Raw genomic sequence first — 23837 nt, forward strand, 5'->3', positions numbered from 1 at the left:
GGAATGTGCTACAAATGAGAGCATTTCAGCATTGACTAGCCAAAGCTAAAATCATAATCCCTATGGACACGACCATATTTACAAATAACAAAGAATGAGGGAATTGGTCAAGCATAATGAGAAAATTTGAAAGGAAAGGTTAGAAAATTGAAAAACTTCTAACATTTATGGCATCTATAGTATAGCTTGTCTCTCCACAGGACATTAATCATAGGCCTACTTCCTTTTCTGTTTTCTTGACATTTGAATATTATTTTAGTGAACTTGATAAACAGCCTAATAGACATGGTCATTTTAAAAAAGTCACGAGAACCACAGTGCCAAACTTAACCTCTGTTTCACTTGCATTCATAACCTTTACCTTCAGCCTCAGCTCACCCTCACCCCAGTAGCACGTACATACTTATTTGTAATATCTGCCTACCCCTCTAGACTGTCTACGCTGTGTGTGTGTGCATGTGTGTAATCAGCTCAGTATCGTACTCTCCCAAACAATTAGCACAGTGCTCTATACACAGCAAATGCTCAAATTCAATTGATTGGCTTCAGTTGCAACTTGATCAGTGTGCATAATCTCAACTTGGAATGATTTAAGAAATTATTTAAGAGCCTCCAAATAACAGGAGATAGGAGGAAGGAGAATCAATTGTGTGATGATCAGGAATGCAAGCTGCCTGTGTGGGGTTTTTTTTGTTTGTTTTTTTCATTTTACAGGTGAGCAAACTGAAAAGCGAGTTGCTTGGCCCAAGTCACCCTTCTGGTGAGAGCAGAAATTAGGATTTGCTGTATCTTGTATCGCAGTTGTTATCTTAGGGTAGAAGGAATCTTAAAAGACGACTTTGTCTATTCCCTAATCTTCAGGCAGTGACAAACACACATAATCAATATGCTATTGATGCCTGTTTACTTGTTGTCTGCCTCCCCACTTCTAGACTGTGAGCCCATTATTGAGTAGGTGTTGTCTCTGTTGCCGAATTGTACTTTCCAAGTGCTTAGTACAGTGCTCTGCACACAGTAAGCACTCAATAAATAAGACTGAATGAAATGAATGAACAATTCAAAGCAAATGACAATAATAATAATAGTGACATTTATTAAGCACTTACTATGTGCAAAGCACTGTTCTAAGCACTGAGGAGTTTACAAGGTGATCAGGTTGTCCCACGGGGGGCTCACAGTCTTCATCCCCATTTTACAGATGAGGTAACTGAGGCACAGAGAAGTTAAGTGACTTGCCCAAAGTCACACAGCTGACAATTGGTGGAGCTGGGATTTGAACCCATGACCTCTGACTCCAAAGCCTGTGCTCTTTTCACTAAGCCATGCTGCTTAAGAGAAAGGGAGAATGGGTCCCCTTTTTAAAGACTTCTACAGAAGAAAATTTTACAACTTTCCTAAGTTATTCATTCCAATATTTAATGACTCCAGTATCAAGAAACACTGTGTGTACCTCGCTGTTTTCCTACTACAACCCAGCCTGCACACTTCCCTCCTCTAATGCTAATCTACTCTCTGTAGATTGATCTCATCTATCTTGCTGCCAAACTCTAGCCCACATCCTGATTCTGGCCTGGAACACCTCCCTCTTCTGATCTGAAAGGGGAATCAATCTCCCCACCTTCAAAGGCACATCTCCTCCAAGAGGCCTTCCCTGGCTAGGCCCTCATTTCGTTATCTTCTACTTCCTTCTGTTACATTTGCATTTGGATTTGCACTCTTTACTCACCCCTCTCTCAGCCCCCCAAGTACTATGTACATATCTGTAATTTATTTATATTAATGTCTGTATCCCCCTCTAGACTGTAAGCTCCTAGTGGTCAGGGAATATCTACCAACTCTTAGACTGTATTCTCCTAAGTATTTAAGTGCAGCGCTCTGCACACAGTATGCTCTCAATACAGTTGATTGGACCTAATCCTTAGATTGTAAGCCTCCAAGGGACAGGGACCAGGTCTTCTCACCTATGTATTCTTTCCCAGTATTTGGTGTATATGGTAAGTGCTTAATAGATACCATTACTACTATTCTAGGTATTTCAAGATGCAGTGCAACCTCTTCCCTCGTGAATTATTCCATATGTAGACAGAGTGCATCTGGTTGCCGTCTTATTCATGATAAACCATTTAGACACATAACTAAGTTCTTGGCTTTTTCTTGTCTATAGTGTGTGTGGTTTCTATGCTGCTTATTTATATATTGTTTTACTAAATATAATTACAGAAAATGAAAAGTAACAATTATTTGATAAACCATCCAGCTCTTTCTCCCATTCCTTTGAGCTGGTTATACAATGCTGTCTACTTCCTCTCCTCCAACTCCCTTCTTGACCCTCTACAAAACACTCCTTCATTTTACTGAAACCACTTTCTCCAATGTCATCAATGACTTCCTCTTTGCAAAACCTAATAGACTGTATCCTAAACCCTCCTTACCCTCCTGCCTGCTGTAGTTGCAATGACTCACTCCCTTCTGGAAACACTGTTTAAGCTTGGTTTGTCTTGTATTTATTATTATTTTGTTAGTATGTTTGGTTTTGTTCTCTGTCTCCCCTTTTTAGACTGTGAGCTCACTGTTGGGTAGGGACTGCCTCTATATGTTGCCAACTTGTACTTCCCAAGCGCTTAGTACAGTGCTCTGCACACAGTAAGCTCTCAATAAATATGATTGATTGATTGATTGTATTTCCTCCTGCTTCCAGGACATCAGGCCCCATAAACCCCTTCAAGCTTTGTCCAAAACTGAACTCTTCTTCTCCTCCAAATCCACTCCTTCATCTCACTTTCCCATCACAGTTGACAGCAGCACAATTCTTCCTGTGTCTGAAGCCCCCAATCTTGACATTATCTTTGATTCTACCCTTTTATAATTCCCACATTCACTCTATCAAATTCTGTTCATTCTTCCTCCACAACATTTCCAGGATCTGTCCCTTCCCCACAATCCATTCTCCTGCTCTATCCTGGCTTCACTACCGGATCTGCCTCCTTGCTGATCTTCCTGCTTCTAATCTTTCCTTTTTCACACTTCACTCTGCCAGGTGTCTAATTTTTTTTTTTTCTGAAATGCTTCACTCTCCCTAATGTTAGTCTATTTCTCACCACATACTCTTAATTCTGGCTTTAAGGCAATCAGTCAGCACCAACCTTCACATTTTCCCAGGGTAAAAGAGGATGGAGAAAGTGAACTACCGGCACAGATGACAAACAGGCATTGAAATGGCAATTTAAATATGTGCTGAAATCTTTCCTTCCTTATGCAAATTTAGAGATTGACTCTGCCCCATGGTCCTGCTTTGTGAATTACTAAAACCTGGAGGGCAGGGACAAGAGAAGCAACATAGCCTAGTGGACAGAGCATGGGTCTGGGACTCAGGAGGATCTTAGTCCTAATCCTGGATTCATCACTTGTCTGCTATGAAACCCTGGGCAAGTCACTTCACTTCTCTTTCCCTAGTTACCTCATTTGTAGAATGGGGATTGACTGTGAGCCCCCTGAAGGACAGGGACTGTGTCCAATCCAATTTGCTTATATCCTGTCCAGTGTTTAGTACAATGCCTGGCACATAGATCTTAACATACCATTATTATTATTGTTATTAGTAGTATTATTATTACTATTAATGGCTGTTTGTTACTGCAGTCTTTACCACCTACTTGGGGTAGTTTTTTGTTTTGTTTTTTTCCCCAGACTTCCTGCAATTCCTGTCCTCTTTGCAGCATAGGAAGGAGGGAGTAGGGATAAATCTTCAGCCTCATAAACACATGCTATTGATGCTGGAAATTATCTTAAAGATTTTTACCCCTCCCTCAGCCTCACAGCACTTAAGTCCAAATCCATAATTCCTTTATATTAATGTCTGTCTTCCCCTCTTGACTGTAAGCTTCTCATGGGCAGGGAATACGTCTACCAACTCCATTATACTGTACTCTCCCAAGTGCTTAGTACAGTACTCTGCACACAGTATGTGGTCAATAAATACCATTGATTGTGGGCAGGGAATGTGGCTACTAACTCTGTTATACTTTCCCAAGTGCTTACTACAGTGTTCTGCACACAATAGGTGCTCAATAAGTGTTAGGTATAATTAATTGAATGAATACTATGGATTCTAGCACAATTTTTCCAATATATGAAGCTATTTCTTAAACATGAGAAGATGGATGAAAACTTGAACTTATTTTTGATGTTTCATTCCAAATATGTACAAACCCATAATATGAACTGTTGGTCTAGTTGAAAAATTTGAATAAATCTCAAATAATTTTTCTTATCTGGAAAAATATCCTTAAGGAATAGTTGCATCATATATTATTATGAACCATATTATCAAGTTACTATTTCCCAAGGAATAAATTCAAGGAAAAGTTTCATTATTTTAAATTTGAAGCTTGGGTTTGCCAAACATATTTCTCAGGAGCAAGTGTGAAAATTGGAAAGCCATTTGTTGTTAAACTGAAATCATGCTGCTAAGAACAAGGATTTGAGAGTGAACCTGTGCTCCAGGGGGGTGAGTTTAAAAACTGACCTAGAAGGCCCCTGGCAATGCTGAGATTGCTCCATTCTGACTAAGAATGTGACTGATGAAACTTATGCCTAGGCTCATCAATTAGCTTATTTTCCATTCAGCTCTCACAGTTGGTTTGGCCAAATCAGTCTGCCCAGTGCGGCACCAAATAAATCTAGTGAGACTGGCTCCATTCAGGAATTTGAGGACTATGTAAGAGCTCACATGTTTACATTTGGAAAGTTCCTAATTCAGTCCCTTTTCCTGAGATTTCAGCCTTTTTTGAGGCCTGAGAAATGGAAAATAAATTTCAAAATGTGATCAGAAGGATGGACAATTTGTGTGTGTGTGTGTGTGTGTGTGTGTGTGTGTGTGCGCGTGCATATATATATGGAGCGATTCCAGGGAACTGGAGAAAGTGAAGAAAAGCCCAATGCCCAACACCTTATGACCCTACTATTAGTTATATATTTATATTCTTTGAGCAGAAAGTCACCTTGGAGGAGAACTAATTGTAGTTGTACTAGGGAAAAGGCCCACAATTTCTCTGAAAGTAGAGAAAACACAATTTCACTGCCCTCTGGTGAAAATAAAAGGACCTACTGTCAATAAAAATGAATAGCCAAAAAGTACCTAATAACCCTAGCACAAGATCCTTTAAGGGGAAAATATACCATTCAAAAATATGTGGGGGTTTTCCCCCCAGGTAAAACTGGCTCCAAAATGTGGGCTTTTGATGGAAAAAAATCTCACAATATTTCTTGGGGAATAGGAATGGGAAAGGGTCGGAGGAGTGGGAGTTCAAGACTGTGTGTGTGTGTGTGTGTGTGTGTTTGTGTGTGTTTTATTGTCATCAAAATCTGTATTAGTTTCAATATGTGGCTAGATCTAGATTAGATTTTGATAAAAGATACTTTGAAGGGTTGTCAGAATAAATTGCAGTGCAGGAAATGAGATACTATCAGTTATTTAAACAAACACCAGTATGGAATATATTCACCTTTGCCCCACTAGGGATTTAGTGTTGCCAATACAGAAACTAAGAGGTCGGATTAATGAGGGCTGTTTGGATGTATTTTAGGAATACTGTCATAACTACATAATGCCATTGAATTTACATTATTGATTACACAAGATCTATTGGAATATAAGGGATTTGTCTAGCAGCTAGTGGGTGGGTATTGCCCTGCTCCTATCCTCTGCATAGCCAGACAGTTTCCTATGGGGCAGACTTTGCCGCTGATGTCCTAATGGTTCTAGGCTCTATATCCTGGGTTCTTATCCTGACTCTGCCTTTGTCTCTGAATGGCATTGGGCAAGCCACTTTACTTCTCTGTGTATCAGTTGCCTCGCCTGTAAAATGGGGATTAAGACTGGGAGCCCTGTGTGGTACAAGAACTATTTCCAACCTGATTAGCTTGTATCTGCCTCTGTGCTTAGAACAGTGCCTGGCACATAGTAAACTCTTAAAAATACCACTATTATTATTATTATAATGATACTTCCAGGCACTTGTCTTTTTCCTTTTTTTAAAAGTAGTTATATATTTACTCTGTGTCAACTTCTGTTCTAAGCACTGGAGTATATAGTAATTGTAATATTTTACAGATGACATAACTGAGGCACTGGGAAATTGAGTGATTTGCCCAAGGCCACACAGCAGCTGATTGGCAGAGCCGGATTTAGAACTCAAATCCTCTGATACCAGAGGACTTGCATAGATGGGTGAAGCTATTTGCTGCTGATCTCTTCTACCACAACTTAGCCCTTCTGCACTTACTCTTCCTTTCCCCTCTTCCTTGTCCCTGATCCTGTTCCTGCCCTTTCCATTCTCTGATCATCAAGACGCATTTCAGTTAGTGTCATGATTCTTTTGTTTGGTTTTTTGGTGGTAGATAATTTTTTCTATGGGAAAAAAACCACTGAGTTGTAAGTGTATGACAAATGATTATTGGAAATCTCTTTTCCAGTTTTTGCTGAGGAGTTTTGACAGGGTCCAAATCCACCACTGACACTTGATAAGCATTTTACTAGGTGTTCGGGAGAGTACAACAAGCAAAATACATATTCTTAATAATCCAAATTCACCAGGTAAATGCCAACATATGCCTCTTTTTTGTGGACTGGGTAGAGTTAGCTATTTAGGTGACTTCAAGTATGTCCTTGCCACCAATGCAAAATTAATTTGCAGAAATTCTAAAACTATTCAATTTTCTGTTATCAGGATAAATCTACACAGGTCAAATAAAATGAGTAGTAGTCTTAAGAAAACAGGACCCAAACCCTCCTACAAGCATGAAGCATAGGTTTGAACTCGTCAGATAAAATACCTTTATTGGCCAAGTTATTTAGGTGACAGCTTTACTCTCTTTAAAACTTTTAACCAATGTTGATTCAAACCCAGTTTCCAAAATTCAAAACAAGATCAAGGATAATAAATCTTTATAGAAAAAAAAGTTCTGGGTCCCCTTCTAGTTTCCATCTACACTCACTCCCTTGGAGAACTAACAGCCATCACTATGTGGATGATTCCCAAATCTACAACTCCAGCCTTGATCTCTCTCCTCTGCAGTCCCACATTTCCTCCTGTCTTCAGGACATTGCTACATAAATGCCCCACCACTTCAAACTTAAAATTTCCAAAACAGAACTCCTCATCTTCTAACTCAAACTCTCTCACCCTTTGACTTTTCCATCAGCATAAACAACACCACCAGATTCCCTGCCTCACAGAGTTATAACCTTGGCATTATCCTTTATTCATGTCTCTCATCAAATCTGCACATTCAGTCTGTCACCAAATCCCACCATTTCTACCTGCACACCTCTAGAAATCCGACTCTTCCCCTCCATCCATACTGCTGGCCCTCTGCTCCACTCATTGAACTAACTGTATTCATTACACATTTACTGTGTGCAGAGCACTGTATTCTGCACTTTGGAGAGTACAGTATAACAAAAATTGGTAGACACATTCCCTGCCCACAAGGTGTTTCCAATCATTTTTCATATCATCTTTGGTTACATCCCTGCCTCCTGTATCTCCTAACTTTAGTCCATACAACATTTTGCTTCCTGGTTCATTCTACAGTATTATTCAGTGTGTAACTCCTCAAGAACCTTCAATTGTTGCCCATTCATCACATTAAACAGAAACTCCCTACCATTGGTTTGGATTGATTCAAAGTTCTCAATCAGCTCTCCCCTTCCTACATAACCTCTCCTCTCCCACTACAACTCAGCCCTTCAGCACTTCATTCCTCTAATGCCAACCTATTTACTGTACCTCAGTACTCTCTGTACTCTGTTGCCATCAACCCCTTGCTCACATCTTCTTTCCGACCTTGAATTCCCTACCCTTCATAATAATAATAATAGCTGTAGGATTTTTAAGTGCTCACTGTGTGCCAGGAACTGTACTAAATGGTGGGGTAGATGCAATATAACTAGATTGGACACAGTCTCTGTCCTATAGAGGACTCACAGTCTGAGAGAGAAGAACAAATATTGAATCTCCATTTATAGAGGAAACTGAGGTACAGAGAGGTTAAGAAATTTGCCCATGGTCATGCAGCAGAAAAATGTATCACCAGTTGTTCCAGATGTTTAATTCCTTTCTCAAACCCCCTGTCTTCCCGTCATTCCCATCTCTTGCACCTAATGACCAGGCCACCTAATTCATTGAGCAAATTGAAACCATCAGGAGTGCTTGCCCTAAAATTTCCCCTGTCCTCCTTCAGTTCCTGCCTCAACATGCCCCTTCTTCAACTCTCCCAACTTTCCCAATAGGATCTCAAGAGAACAGTGCCTTGCACATAGTAACAGCTTAACAAATTCCATCATTATTATTATTTTCTGCCTTTTCTCAAAATCCACCCCCTCCACCTGTGCATCTGACTGCATCCCTTTGCATCTTACCAAAACACTTGCCTCCTCCCTTCTTCTCTCCCTGATCGCCATCTTCAGCTGTTCTCTTTTCAATGGTTTCTTTCCCTCTGCTTTCAAACATGCGTCCTGGGCTGATTCCTCCGGCCCTTGTACGGCTCGGGAAACTGAGGCACGGACGGGGCAGTGACTCCCGGGGTCCTCGGCATCCCTGACCCCCACCTGTGCCCCCTGGCTGGTCCCCATCCCTGCTCCAGGCCGCAGGGAGGGAGGAGCCCCCCCCCCCCCGCCTCATTTGGAGCCGCCAAGGGGAGAAGGTCGGCCTGGGGGTCACTCTCCCTGTTAGCCCCCCCCCCCCCCAGTTTGGCCCCTAAAGGGTCGGGGGGTTGACCAGTATCTTGTGCCAACTGGCTAGTGCACCCAGGGAGGTCAGAGGTCGGGGGAGGGGGCGAAGGGGTGGGCCTGATGCCAGGGGCGATGGAGCTCCCCTGGATCCCAGAAGGTCTCACTGCCCCTCCGGCTGGAGCTGACCGCCCCCTCCCCACCTATTCAGGCCCAGGGATCCAAGAGAACCCCCTGGCCTCCTCCCCATCGCCAAAGCCCGGGGGGCTCAAGGGTCGGCAGAGGCTGCCTGGGCCAACCCCTCTGTTACCTCCCCCCTTCTTCTTCCTCTTCCAGGGACCCCCGCCCCAAACCTGGCCACCCTGCCCCACTCCCTTGGCCGGAGGGGGGAGAACAGGGATGGGAGAGAGAGGGAAGGGGAGAGAGAGAGAAAGAGAGGAGAGTGAGAGGAGAGAGAAGGAAGAGAGGAGAGAAAAAAGGGAGAGAGTGGGAGAAAAGAGGAGAGAAAAACAGGAGAGAAGGAGGAGAGGAGAAAAGAGGAGAGAGAAGAAAGAGGAGAGAAAAAAGGGAGAGAGTGAGAGAAAAAGAGGAGAGGAGAAAAGAGGAAAGAGAAAAAGTGAGGAAAGAGAAAAAAGAGAGGAAAGGAGAGGATAAAGTGAGAGAGAAAAAAGGAAAGGAGAGATAAAAAGTGAGAGAAAAAGAGGAAACGAGAGATAAGGAGGCCTTACCAGACTGAGCTCTCTCCTTCCTCTCCCCCTCCTCCCCCTCTCCATCCCCCTGCCTTACCTCCTTCCCTTCTCCACAGCACCTGTATATGTTTGTGTATTTATTACTCTATTTTATTTGTACATATTTATTCTATTTATTTTATTTTGTTAATATGTTTTGTTATGTTCTCTGTCTCCCCCTTTTAGACTGTGAGCCCACTGTTGGGTAGGGACCATCTCTATATGCTGCCAACTTCTACTTCCCAAGCACTTAGTACAGTGCTCTGCACACAGTAAGCGCTCAATAAATACGATTGAATGAATGAATGCCCATGTCTCCCCAGCCTAAAAAAAACCCTCCCTTGACCCCATTGCTCCCTCCAGTTATCACCCCTATATCCTCCTACCATTCCTCTCCAAACTCCTTGAGCAAGTTGTTTACTCCCAATGTCTCAAGTTCCTCTCCTCCAATTCTCTCCTTGACCCCCTCCAATCTGGCTTCTGCCCTTTTCACTCCACTGAAACTGTCCTCTCAGAGGACACAAATGATCTCCTTCTTGCCAAATCCAAAGGCCTCTACTCCACCCTAATCCTTTTCCACTTCTCAGCTGCCTTTAACATTGTTGACCACCCCCTTCTCCTGGCAAAATAATCCAACCTCAACTTCACTGACACTGTCCTTTCCTGGTTCTCCCATCTCTCTGACCACTCATTCTCATTCTTTCTCAGACTCCTCCTGTGCCTCCCATCTTCTAACTGTGGCTCATTTCTGGATCCACTTCTATTCTCCATCTACACCCACTCCTCTGGAGAATTTATTCACTCCAATGGCTTCAACTACCACCTCTATGTGGATGATCCCCAAATTTATATTTCCAGCTCTATCTCTCCCTGTCTTCAGTCTCACATTTCCTCCTGCCTTCAAGACATCTCTACTTGGATGACCCACTGAAAACTTCAAATTTGACATGTCCAAAATAGAATTACTCATTTTTGCATCCAAACCCTGCACACCCCTGATTTCCCTGTCACTGTAGACAGCTCCATCATCTTTCCTGTCTTGCAAGCTCATAACTTTAGCTCATCTGTCTCATTCAACCCACATATTCAATCTATCATTAAGATAGATTGTTCAATCGATCGCTCTGTTCAGTCTTCACAACATCACTAAAATCTGACCTTTCCTCTCCATCCAAACTGCTAGCACATTAATCCTATCACTCATCCTGTCACACCTGGATTACTGTATCAGCCTCCCTGCCTCCTGCCTCTATCCCCTCCAGTACATACTTCACTCTGCTGCCCAGATCATTTTGCTACATTATGTCCATTTTTCTCCAATCTTCAAAACCTTCCAGTGGTTTCCCATCCACCTCCACATCAAACAGAAACTCCTTACCATCGACTTTCAAGCACTCAATCACCTGTCCCCTCCTATCTTTCCCCACTGCTCTCCTATTACAACCCAGCCTACATACTTCACTCTTCTAATGCCAACCTACTAATTGTACCTCCATCTCATCTATCTCCCCACTGGCCTTTCACCCACATCCTGCCTCTGGCCTGGAACACCCTCCCTCTTTGTATCCTCATTTCAATTACTCTCTCCACCTTCAAAGCCTTATCGAAGGCACATCTCCTCTAAGAGGGCTTCCGTAGCTATTCATTTCCTCTTTTTCCATTCCCTTCTGCATCACCCTCATTTGCTCCTTTTATTCACCCCTACCTCAGCTCCATAACACCTTTGTACATATCCATAATTTATTCATTGATATTAACATCGGTCTCCCCCTCTAGACTCGTTGTAGACAGGGAATGTGTCTACTAACTCTGTTGTATTCCCCTAAGCACTTAGTACAGCACTTTGCAAACAGTAAGCACTCAATAAATGAGGTTGATGAATTGATAAAGTGATAGAGTCCATATTAGAACGCAGGTCTTCTGACCCCCAGGCCCATTATCTTCCCACTGGACCATGCTACTTCTCCCCTTCTTCAAAGTCCTACTAAAATTATATTTCCTCTAAGAAACCTTCCCAATTAACCTCTCATTTCCCCACATTATTCACACTCTTTTGCATTATCCATGCAGCTATGTGCCTCTTAATAATAATAATAATGGCATTTATTAAGTGCTTACTATGTGCAAAGCACTGTTCTAAAGTGCTGGGGAGGTTACAAGGTAATCAGGCTGTCCCATGGGGAGGCTCACTGTCCTCATTTTACAGATGAGGTAACTGAGGCCCAGAGAAATTAAGTGATTTGCCCAAAGTCACACAGCTGACATGTGGTGGAGCTGGGATTTGAACCTATGACCTCTGACTCCAAAGCCTGTGCTCTTTCCATTGAGCCACACTGCTTCTCTATAATTAAGCGCTTACTATGTGCCAAGCACTGTTCTAAGTGCTGGGGGAATACAAGGTAACTGAGGTTGTTCCACATGGGGCCTACAGTCTTCATCCCCATTTTACAGATGAGGGAACTGAGGCACCGAGAAGTGAAGTGACTTGCCCAAAGTTACATAGCTGACAAGTGACAGAGTCGGGATTAAAACCCATGACCTCTGACTCCCAAGCCCGGGCTCTTTCCACTGAGCCACGCTGTTTAGTCAAAGCACTTTGATTCTTAACCTAGAGCACTTACGTATGTATTCTTATACTCTGTGGCTTCCACAATCTGCAATTCATTTAATGTCTGTCTCTCCCACTAGACTAATAATTTTAAGGGTGTATATTTTTTCTAACAACTTTACTGTACTCTCCCAAGTGGTTAGTACAGTGCTCAGGATGCAATAAGTGATCAGTAAGCACCACTGATTGATGGACAATGGTAAGGGCCTAGGAATCAGAAGGCCTGTGTTTTAATTCTGGCTCTACCATTTGCTGCTATGCATCTTTAGGCAAGTCACTTAATTTCTCTGTGCCTCAGTTTCCTTATCTGTAAAAGCGGGAATGAAATACCTGTCCTCCCTCTTATTTAGTCTGTGAGCCCCTGTGGGAATGTGACTGTATCCTACCGGATTATCAATCAATCAATCATATTTATTGAGCGCTTACTGTGTGCAGAGCACTGTACTAGGCGCTTGGGAAGTACAAGTTGGCAATATATAGAGACAGTCCCTACCCAACAGTGGGCTCACAGTCTAGAAGGGGGAGACAGAGAACAAAACCAAACATATTAACAAAATAAAATAAATAGAATAGATATGTACAAGTAAAATAAATAAATAAATAAATTGAATAATAACTATATACAAACATATATACATATACTGGTGCTGTGGGGAAGAGAAGGAGGTAAGACAGGGGGATGGAAGGGGGGCGAGGGGGAAAGGAAGGAGGGGGCTCTGTCTGGGAAGGCCTCCTGGAGGAGGTGAGCTCTCAGTAGGGCCTTGAAGGGAGGAAGAGAACTAGCTTGGCGGATGTGCGGAGGGAGGGCATTCCAGGCCGGGGGATGACGTGGGCTGGGGGTCGACGGCGGGACAGGTGAGAACGAGGCACGGTGAGGAGATTAGCGACAGAGGAGCAGAGGGTGCGGGCTGGGCTGGAGAAGGAGAGAAGGGAGGTGAGGTAGGAGGGGGCGAGGTGATGGAGAGCCTTGAAGCCGAGGGTGAGGAGCTTCTGCCTGATGCGCAGATTGATTGGTAGCCACTGGAGATTTTTGAGGAGGGGACTAACATGCCCAGAGCGTTTCTGGACAAAGACAATCCAGGCAGCAGCATGAAGTATGCATTGAAGTGGGGAGAGACACGAGGATGGGAGATCAGAGAGAAGGCTGATGCAGTAGTCCAGACGGGATAGGATGAGAGCTTGAACGAGCAGGGTAGCGGTTTGGATGGAGAGGAAAGGGTGGATCTTGGCAATGTTGCGAAGCTGAGATGGGCAGGTTATTATCATGTATCTGCCCTTGTGTTTATTGCTTGGCATACAGTAATCACTTAAAAATATTATTATCGAAGTGATACTATTTATCTTTAAACTAACCAGTAACTGTGAAAAGCTTAAATTAAAAATCTTATTTTATATTTCAAGCTCTGAGAAGGAGCATGGTATAGTGCATAGAGCAAGGGCCTGGAAGTCAAAATGACCTGGGATAATCTCTGCTCTGCCACTTATCTGCTGGATGACCTTGGACAAGTCATTTCACTTCTCTGTGCCTCAGTTTCCGCATCTCTAAAATGGTGATTAAGACTGTAAACTCTATGTGGCACATGGTCTGTGTCCAACCTGATTAGCACATATCTAGCCCAGTGCTTAGAATAGTGCCTGGCACATAGTAAATGCTTAACAGCATAAAAAAGTGGCTTATGTGTAATTTGAAAATATTTGCTCCTTTAAAATCAGAACTATTGAATTTCTATGAATGATTTTTAATAGCACACATCTTTCAACACTTGAAATATGGCAGGAGTTGAGAGAGAATGTGGGAAGTGCTGTGTTAGAACTAGATCAACCTTGCTTTGCATTTGGCTTTGGGCTTTGACCCAGACCTAAGTGCTCAGACTGGCAGGATCTGGGTCTGAGCCCAACCCCTTGCCACCTAGCCCTTGCAATGGTCTTCTTCCCATCCCCAAATATCACCGTAACCTGCTCTTTAGATTGGTGACTTAGATCTGAAGTTTGGAATTGGGGCTGAAAACTCTAATTCACTCAAATCCACCTCTGTGAAAGGGCACTCCCTCACTGAAGATGGTAGTCTGGGAAAAATGTTCTTCCAATCAAAATTTTCAGGAATCTCATAAACAAGTATGAGGACATTCTTTCAAAAATATCACTAGGTCTGTATCATAAGGCATGTGACTTGACCCCATTTTTAACCTTAGACTTTATATAACAAAAAAAAAGTGGTAGTGACAAAACTCTTTTGCATCCAAATATTTCTGGTGATCCATAACATTAAACAGTTATTGATTTCTTCCAAAAAAATAATCAAATCTGTTCCCAATGTGTGTGGGTGCAGTTAAACCTCACAAAAGTGAAAACTGCAAGGGTAACTGTCCTTAGGGGAGTGCTCTGCCCACAGTAATAATTGTGTTATTAATCACTTACTCTGTGAAAAAGACTGTATTAAGCACTGGAGTAGATACAATAATAATAATAATAATAATAATAATGTTGGTGTTTGTTAAGTGCTTACTATGTGCCAAGCACTGTTCTAAGCGCTGGAGTAGATACATGGTAATCAGGTTGTCCCACGTGAGGCTCACAGTCTTCATTCCCATTTTACAGATGAGGGATCTGAGGCCCAGAGAGGTGAAGTGACTTCCCTAAAGCCACACAGCTGGCAAGTAGCGGAGCCGGGATTAGAACCCACGACCTCTGGCTCCCAAGTCCGTGCTCTTTCCACTGAGCCACGCTGCTTCTCTATCAGATCCCCCCTGGGGCACAGCCTATGTAGGAGGGAGAACAGTCCCATTTTGCAGATGAAAGAACTGAGGCATAGAGAAATTAAATGACTTGCCCAGTGTCACACAGCAGACAAATATCAGAGCCATGATTAGAACCCAGATCCTCCAACTCCCAAGCCTGTGGTCGTTCCATTAGGTAACATTTTTTCACTACCACTTCTTAGCATCATCTATTCTTATTCTTTTTTTTTCGTTTTTTACTGCTTAAGACTCTTTGGATGGAGGAAATCAGTAAAAAAATAATTCAAGGCTGGTTTAACTTTAACTGGAAATCAATCCCATCATTGCATATTTATTAAACCATAAAACACTTATAGAATGTAACCATACACTTAACTACATAACTCTCATGTGGTGTTCTGAATTTTCTGCTTGTTCCCCTTTCTCTTCCTGTCTCTCTAGAGAATTTTCCCTCTTATAGGTGGACTAGCCTAAAGTGAGCTAAAAAATTCGTGGTGATCTGACCCAGCTCTGGATCTGTCTTATTAGCTGCCTAATTTTCACAATATCTCATAGATTTTATGTGTTCAAATTACATGCATGTAGTGTGCTCCAAACCCCAATCCAGGATAGATGACTCTGTCATCTATTCGTATAATAGACAAAGTGATCTGGGCTCCTAGCTGATGGGGACTAACTAGAGGGCTGAACATGAGCAATGTTCTTATTGACACTCTCTGTCTGATGGCAAAGTAGTAGATTTATTGTCTGTCTACCCCTTCTAGAGAAGCAGCGTGGCTCAGTGGAAAGAGCATGGTCTTTGGAGTCAGAGGTCATGGGTTCAAATTCCAGCTCTGCCAATTGTCAGCTCTGTGACTTCAGGCAAATCACTTAACTTCTCTGTGCCTCAGTTACCTCATCTGTAAAATGGGGATTAAGACTGTGAGCCCCGCGTGGGACAACCTAATCACCTTGTAACCTCCCCAGTGCTTAGAACAGTTCTTTGCACATAGTAAGCACTTAATAAATGCCATTATGATTATTATTATTATTATTCTAGACTGCGAGCCCATTGTTGGGTAGGGACCGTCTCTACATGTTGCCAACTTGTACTTCCCAAGCGCTTAGTACAGTGCTCTGCACACAGTAAGTGCTCAATGAATACGATTGAATGAATGAATGAATTAACATCTCTATGCAGATGATTCCCAAATCTACATCTCCACATCTCCAGCCCTGACCTCTCTCCTTCCCTGCCATCTCACATTTCCTCCTGCCTTCAAGACATCTCTACTTGGGTGTCCTGCCAACATCTCAAATTGAGTATCTCTGAAGCTGAACTTCTTATCTTCCCATCCAAACCTTGTCCTTCCATCTCTTTCTCATCATTGTAGACTACATCCTTAACCTCCCTATCTCACTTACTTGTAAACTTGGTGTTGTTCTCTACTCATCTCTCTCATTCCACCCTCATATTCAATGTCACCAAAATCCTGTCTGTTCTATCTTCACGATGTTCCTAAAATCTGACTTTTCCTCTCCATCCAAACAGCTACCATGCTGATCCAAGCACTTATCTTATCCCACCTTGACTAGTGCCTCTGCTTCCTCGCTGGTCTTCCAGCCTCTTGCCTCTCCCGACTCTAATCCATACTTCACTCTGCTGCATGGATCATTAATCAACAAAAATGTTCAGTCCATGTCTTCCCCACTCCTCAAGACCCTCCAGTCATCCATCCATCTCTACATTAAACAGAAGCTCCTTACCATTGGCTGTAAATCACTCAATCAGCTTTCCCCATCCTACCTCACCTTGTTCATCTCCTACTACAGTCCAACCTACACGCTTCACACTTCTAGGACCACCTGACTCACTGTGGCCCGATCTCATCTACCTCACTGCCAACCCCTTTTCTACATCCTCCCCCTAGCCTGGAATGCCCTCCTTCTCCATATACACCAGACTGCCACTCTCTTCACCTTTAAAGCATTATTAAAGTCATATCTCCTCCAAGAGGCCTTCTCTGATTTAAGCCCTCTTTTCCACAGCTTGCACTCCCTCCTGCATTGCTTATGCATTTTGATCTGTGACCTTTGGACATTTGATACTTGCTCTGAGCCAAACTCCACAGCACTATGTACATATCTTTAAATTATACATTATAAATTTGTTATTCATATTAACGTCTGTCTCCCCTTCTTGACTATAAGCTTGTTATGGGTAGGGAACATGATTAATTCTGTCATTGTACTCTACCAAGCACTCAGTACATTGCTCTTCAGATAGTAAGTGCTCAAGTGCTAAGCACTGGGAAGGCCTATGCATGTAGGATTTGGACATGGTCCCTATCCCACAAGGCACACTTGGGCTCTATCTATCTGACTCTAGTTCTAAAATTCATGAAATGAGAATTGGGCAAATTCTGGAAACTTCTGTTAAACTAGAGGAGGGAGGGGGGAGGTGCCAGATGTTTTAGCTAAACTGGAGTGGATATTTAACAATTCAAGCTTTTCTCAGTGACAAGTAACAGATCTTCATTATTCCAAACTAGTTGATTCATCCTGTTTCAAATGACTTCGCTTTTCAAAGGATGAGTTTTAGGGAGAATAGTTGAAGTTAATGAATTGTATTTTAATAACTCCCCCCCCACATTTTTTTTTTTTGCTTTATGCTCCCTGTCAGAACAATTCAGAAGTTTTTCAAATTATTTAGAGAGAAGTTGCTTGAGGAAACCTAAATCTCATAAACATGACTTTTTATGGAAAAACATGTCGATTTAAATGAGGTCTAATAATAATAATAGTAATAATGATGGTATTTGTTCATTCATTCAATTGTATTTGAGTGCTTACTGTGTGCAGAACACTGTACTAAGTGCTTATTTGTTAAGTGCTTAGTATGAGCAAGCACTGTTCTATGCACTGGGGGGATAAAGGTGATCAGGTTGTCCCATGTGGGGCTCACAATCTTAATCCCCATTTTTCAGATGAGGTAACTGAGGCACAGAGAAGTTGAATGACTTGCCCAAAGTAATACAGCTGACAAGCGGTGGAGTTGGGATTAGAACCCATGACCTCTGACTCCCAAGCCCAGGCCCTTTCCACTGAGCCACGCTGCTTCTTTAACATGGGTCCAGTCAAATCACTCGGGGCAGTGTGAACTGCATTATCATTGTTCTATCATATACCCACTTGGCTTTCACTTTTCATAATATGACTATGTTTTGGTATTAGATTTAAATGAGAATAGAAAAGATGGAACATGTACGTTAAATGATACACAAGGGATCAGATTTAAAATATGGAAGGAAAGTTCACGAATCAATAATATTAAAATGGTTATTGGATTTTAATATTAATAGGCTGGAAGGAATTATTGGGCTGAAACCAAGGCTACTTAAAATTGGAATACATTATGGAGCTAAACCATTAGCTTAGAATAAGAAATTATTTTTTTCAAATAATACCTACAATTTAAAAAGCTATTTTGTGTGTCATCTTTAGGGAAAGATTTTGAGGAACTTAGATATCCCAGACAAATTTGAAAATATCCATGGTGCAATACACAATACATCCTGAAATATAAGCAGGTTCCCTGGCATTCGTGTTTGTAATATAATAAGAGAAGATGTAAATATGCTGCTAAAAGGCCAAGGACAGTCATAATATCAGAGTCTATTTTACATAACTATGCTTCTGTATATAAAAAGGTATGTAGATGATTTTACGATATATTATTGTTAGGGTCAATGGGCAGAGGCCTCCCATCTGTACCACTCATTAGGGTACACCCAATCACATAATTCTCTCTTCAGTGTGGGTTGTCCTATGGCCTTTGACCATTTTCAGTGACTTGCCTCAGGATGGCCAGACCTCACCTAACTCCAGCTCTGGGAGAAGTCATCAGACCCACTCCTGGTCATTGCACCAATCAGAGAGTGCCCTGGGGTTCACAAGTTGTCATCCCATCACACACATTGTCCTACATTTGCTATCCTGCAAAGCTGCAAGGCATCCTATAGGCATCGTGGTAACAGTCCACCTGGCATGGAACTCTGAGGTCCAGATAGTCCCATGAGAGGGGATACCCAGGCCACCTTGGAATGAACCAAGGACTGCACATGTCTGACAGTCCACCATTCTCTCCACCTTAATAACCCTTTTAATATCACATCTTTTTCAAGAGGCCTTCCTAAGCCCTCTTTTTTCTTATCCACCCTTCCCTTGGGTCACCAATATACTTGGCTGTGTACCCCTTAAGAACTTTGAAACTCACTCTAGCCCCTCAGCACTTCTGTACACATCCTTAAATTCCACTATTTTCCCTATCAGTCAAATATCAGTTTTACCTGCTGTTAAAAAAAAACAACAATTCTATGGCCTCTGAACATTATTTCTGTTGTCTCAGATCAAAAAGTTTCAAGCTAATGGAATTACAAAATTTTGCTCTTAAAATCATGGAATCCTTCCCTTTCATAATCTTTGCTAAACCATCTGCAAACTCAGAGTGAGCATAACATCCTTCCTCCAGTATTAGGCACATACTTGTGGCCATTAACGCCCTAGGTTTTGTGTCTTTTTTTTTTTTTTTTTTTTTACCCCCCTAAGGTATTTTTGAATCACTATGTGCCAGACCCTGTAATAAGTGCTGGGGTAGATATAAGCTAATCAGGTTTGAAATGGTCCCCATTTTACATATAACTGAGGCACAGAAACATTGTGACTTGCCTAAATTCACACAGACAAATGTTTGAGTTGGGATTAGAATCCAGTCCTCTGACTCCCAGGGCCATAGTCTTTCCATTAGGCCATGCTTCCTCTTAAACAATTTTCATTGATTTTTTTTTTTTTAAAGAATCTTTCTGCACAAAAATGCTATGATTGTTGTCAATACGACCTGTACAACATCAAGTATGTAACTTCAGCTCAATAAATAATGAATAGTAACATCATCATATATGCTATATGTCATAAATATTGAAAATATGCAGTTGGCAAGAATGGGAGGGAGATGTCACTTTCAGATTTACTTATTAAAGACACTGCTGGCTGCAAGCTGTATGGATAAAAATGTTTCCACTTATGGGATTTGATGTTAAATAAGAAAAATAACATGTAGGGGCCAACAGTTTCAGGAGAGTGTAACTGACTTCTATTTCAGCAGAAGCAAAATAACTGCCATCGTTGACTAGTAATCAGGTAAATTCCCTCCCACCTACCTTCTCTGATCTACTACAGCCCAGTCTGAATGCTTCACTCCTCTAATACCAACCTACATACTATGCCTCAATCTCTTCTGTTTAGCCACTGACCCCATGCCCACATTATTCCTTTGACCTGGAATGCTCTCTTCCTTTCATCTATGAAAGATCACAATGCTCCTCGCCTTCAAAACCCTCCAAAAATTGCAACTCCTCCTCCAATAGGCCTTCTCTGGCTAACCCTTCATTTAAGGGATATGAATCCCTTTAATATTTGTTCGCCCCACCCTCAACTGCATAACACTTATGTACCTATGCTTTCCCACTCCCGTTTCCCCTATCTGTAATTTATTGTAATGTTTCTCCCCTTCCAGACTCTGATCTCCTTGTGGGTAAGGAATGTGTCTTCAATTCTACCGAATTGTTTTCTTTCAAGTGCCTAGTACAGTGCTTGACAGACAGTAAGGGCTCAATCAATACTATTTATTTACTGCTCCCCCACTATAGACTGTAAGCTCGTAGTTGGCAGGGAATGTGTGTCTGTTTATTCAATGGTATTTATTGAGCGCTTACTGTGTGCAGAGCACTGTACTAAGTGCTTGGAAATTACAATTCAGCAACAGAGATAATCCTTACCCAAAAATGGGCTCATGTTCTAGAAGCAGGGAGGCAGACAAGAAAACAAATAGACAGGCATCAATAGCATCAAAATAAATAAATAGAATTATAGATATACATACACATCATTAATTAAGTAAATAGAATAATACATACATATATACACAAGTGCCATGAGGCGGGAAGGGGGGTACAGCAGAGGGAGGGAGTAGGGAAAATGGGGAGGGGGGAGGAGCAGAGGAAAATGGGGGCTCTGTCTGGGAAGGCCTCCTGGAGGAGGTGAGCTTTCAGTAAGCCTTTGAAGAGAAGAAGTGAGCTAGTTTGGCAGATGTGAGGAGGGAGGGCATTCCAGGCCAGCGGTAGGATGTGGGCCAGGGGTTGACAGCGGGACAGGTGAGAACGAGGCACAGTGAGGAGGTTAGCGGCAGAGGAGCTGAGGGTTCTGGCTGGGCTGTAGAAGGAGAGAAGGGAGGTGAGGTAGGTGGGGGCAAGGAGATGGAGAGCTTTGAAGCCAATAGTGAGGAGTTTTTACTTCATATAATAATAATAATAATAATAATAATAATAATGGTATTTAAGTGCTTACTATGTGTGAAGCACTATTCTAAGTGCTGGGGGGGATACAAGGTGATCAGGTTGTCCCAGATCAGGTTGTCCCACTTGGGCTCACAAACTTAATCCCCCATTTTACAGATGAGGTAACTGAGGCCCATAGAAGTTAAGTGACTTTCCCAAAGTCACACAGCTGACAAGTGGTGGAGCTGGGATTAGAACCCATGACCTCTGACTCTCAAGCTCTTTCCACTGAACCTCGCTGCTTCTCACAATATGAAGGTTGATAGGCAACCACTGGAGATTTTTTTTTTGGGGGGTGGGTGGGGGGGGTGACATGCCCAGAGTGTTTCTGTAGAAAGATAACCCGGACAACAGAGTGAAGTATTGTACTCTCCCAGGTGCTTAGTACAGAGCTCTGCATACAGTAAGCACTCAATAAATATGATTGAATGAATGATTGCATCAGCTCACCCTCCCATTCAGCAATTGGAATTGGATGTGATCATCTTAAAACAGAGGCTTTGGGCCAGATGTTGGGGGAACAAACATAACAGTGCTGAAAGGTACTATCTTCAGAACTCCACACCATTGGCTTTAAAGCACTCAATCAACCTGGCCTTTCTACCTTACCTTGCTACTCTTCTCCTACAACCCAGTCCACACACTTTACTTCTCTAACAGTAACCTTTTTACTGAACCTTGATTTTGTCTATCTTGCCGCCAACCCCTCCTCCACAACCTCTCTCTGACCTGGAATGCCCATCCTCCACAAACTGGACAGATAATTACTCCCTCTCTCCCCCCTTAAAGCCTTATTGAAAGCATATCTCCTCCACGAGGCCTTCCTTAAATAAAACCCCCTTACCTCTTCTCCCATTCTTTTCTATGTTGCCCTGACTTGCTCCCTTTGTTAATTTCCACCCCACAACCTGCCCCACAGCACTTATGTACATATCTGTAATTTATTAATATTAATGTCTGTCTACCCTTTTATACTATAAGCTCATTGTGGGCAGGGAATATGTTCATTTATTATTATATTGTACTCTCCTAAGCATTTTGTACTGTGCTCTGCACACAGTAAGCGCTTAATAAATACAACTGAACTGAATGAATGAATGTAGTTGAGTTGGTAAAGTTTCCAGAATCCAGACTAAGAGTTCTAATGCTTTTTATAAGATCTATGAAAATAAAAATGCCACACATACCTCTCCTACATGGGGCTCACTGTCTAGGAGGGAATAGGGTTTAATCTTCATTTTACAGATGAAACAAGTGAGGTAGTAATAATAATAATAATAATAACAATGGTATTTGTTAAGCACTTACTATGTGCAAAGCACTGTTCTAAGCACTGGGGGGGATACAAGGTGATCGGGTTGTCCCAAATGGGGCTCACAGTCTTAATCCCCATTTTACAGATGAGGGAATTGAGGCACAGAGAAGTTGCAGATTTGCCCAACGTCACACAGCTGACAATTGGTGGAGCTGGGATTTGAACGCATGACCTCTAACTCCAAAGCCCATGATATTTCCACTGAGCCACACTGCTTCTGCATTTAAGTGATCTGCCCCAGGTCACACAACAAAGTTGCAGAGCCAGGGTTAGAACCCAGGTCCTCTGATTCCCAGACCCATGCTCTTTTCTCTAGGCCACACTACTTCATCTTTCCTTTTCCTCCATTTGTTGTGCAGGAGAAGCAGTGTTGTCTACTGGAGAGAACACGGACCTGGTAGTCAGAGGTCATGGGTTCTAATCCCGTCTCCACCCCTTGTTTGCTGTGTGACTTTGGGCTTCTGTGCCTGTTAACCCATCTGTAAAATGAGGATTACCACTGAGCCCCAAATGGGACATGCACTACGTCCAACCTGATAAGCTTGTAAGCACTTAATACAGTGCTCTGCACATAGTAAGTGCTTAATCAATGTGACTGAATTGAATTAATATCCCAATACTTAGTACAGTGCCTGCTACATAGTAAGTGCTTAACAAATATAATAAAAACATCATATCTGCTGTCACACGTGGCCTTAAGCCACACTGTGATTCCAGGAGTCAATGATATTCTTCCACATGGCTCAGTGGAAAGAGCACAGGCTTGGGAGTCAGAGGTCGTGGGTTCTAATCCCAGCTCTGTCACTTGTCTGCTGTGTAACCTTGGGCAAATCACTTTACTTCTTGGTGCCTGTTACCTCATCTGTAAAATGGGGATTAAGACTGTGAGCCCCAGGTGGGACAACCTGATTACCTTGTATCTACCCCAGCACTTAGAACAGTGCATGGCACATAGTAACCACTTAACAAATACCACCATTATTATTATTATTTAGTAGCTGATCTAGGACAACTGTAACTTACCTGCAATGGAGAGTGATGTGATGCCTTGAATGCCATAAAACTCTCGTACCACTAACCCACAGCCCTGGATCACTGCCACTGTCTGCCTCCTTTGCTCTTATGCTCAAGCTGCTGAACGCTGCTGGTGAAAGTCTAAACACCATGCCAACCTCGTTCACTTCAAGTTTATCCTTTCCTGCCTTAACTCAGCCCTCTCCTCTGCCAGACAAAACTATTTCTCCTCCCTTATTGACAACCATGCCCATCATCCCCGTCAGCTCTTCTGTATATTCAACTCCCTTCTCAGGCCCCCGGTTCCTCCCCTTCCTCCTTCCCTCACC

Source organism: Tachyglossus aculeatus, chromosome 4 (genome assembly GCF_015852505.1).
Source record: "Tachyglossus aculeatus isolate mTacAcu1 chromosome 4, mTacAcu1.pri, whole genome shotgun sequence".
Classification (NCBI taxonomy): domain Eukaryota; kingdom Metazoa; phylum Chordata; class Mammalia; order Monotremata; family Tachyglossidae; genus Tachyglossus; species Tachyglossus aculeatus.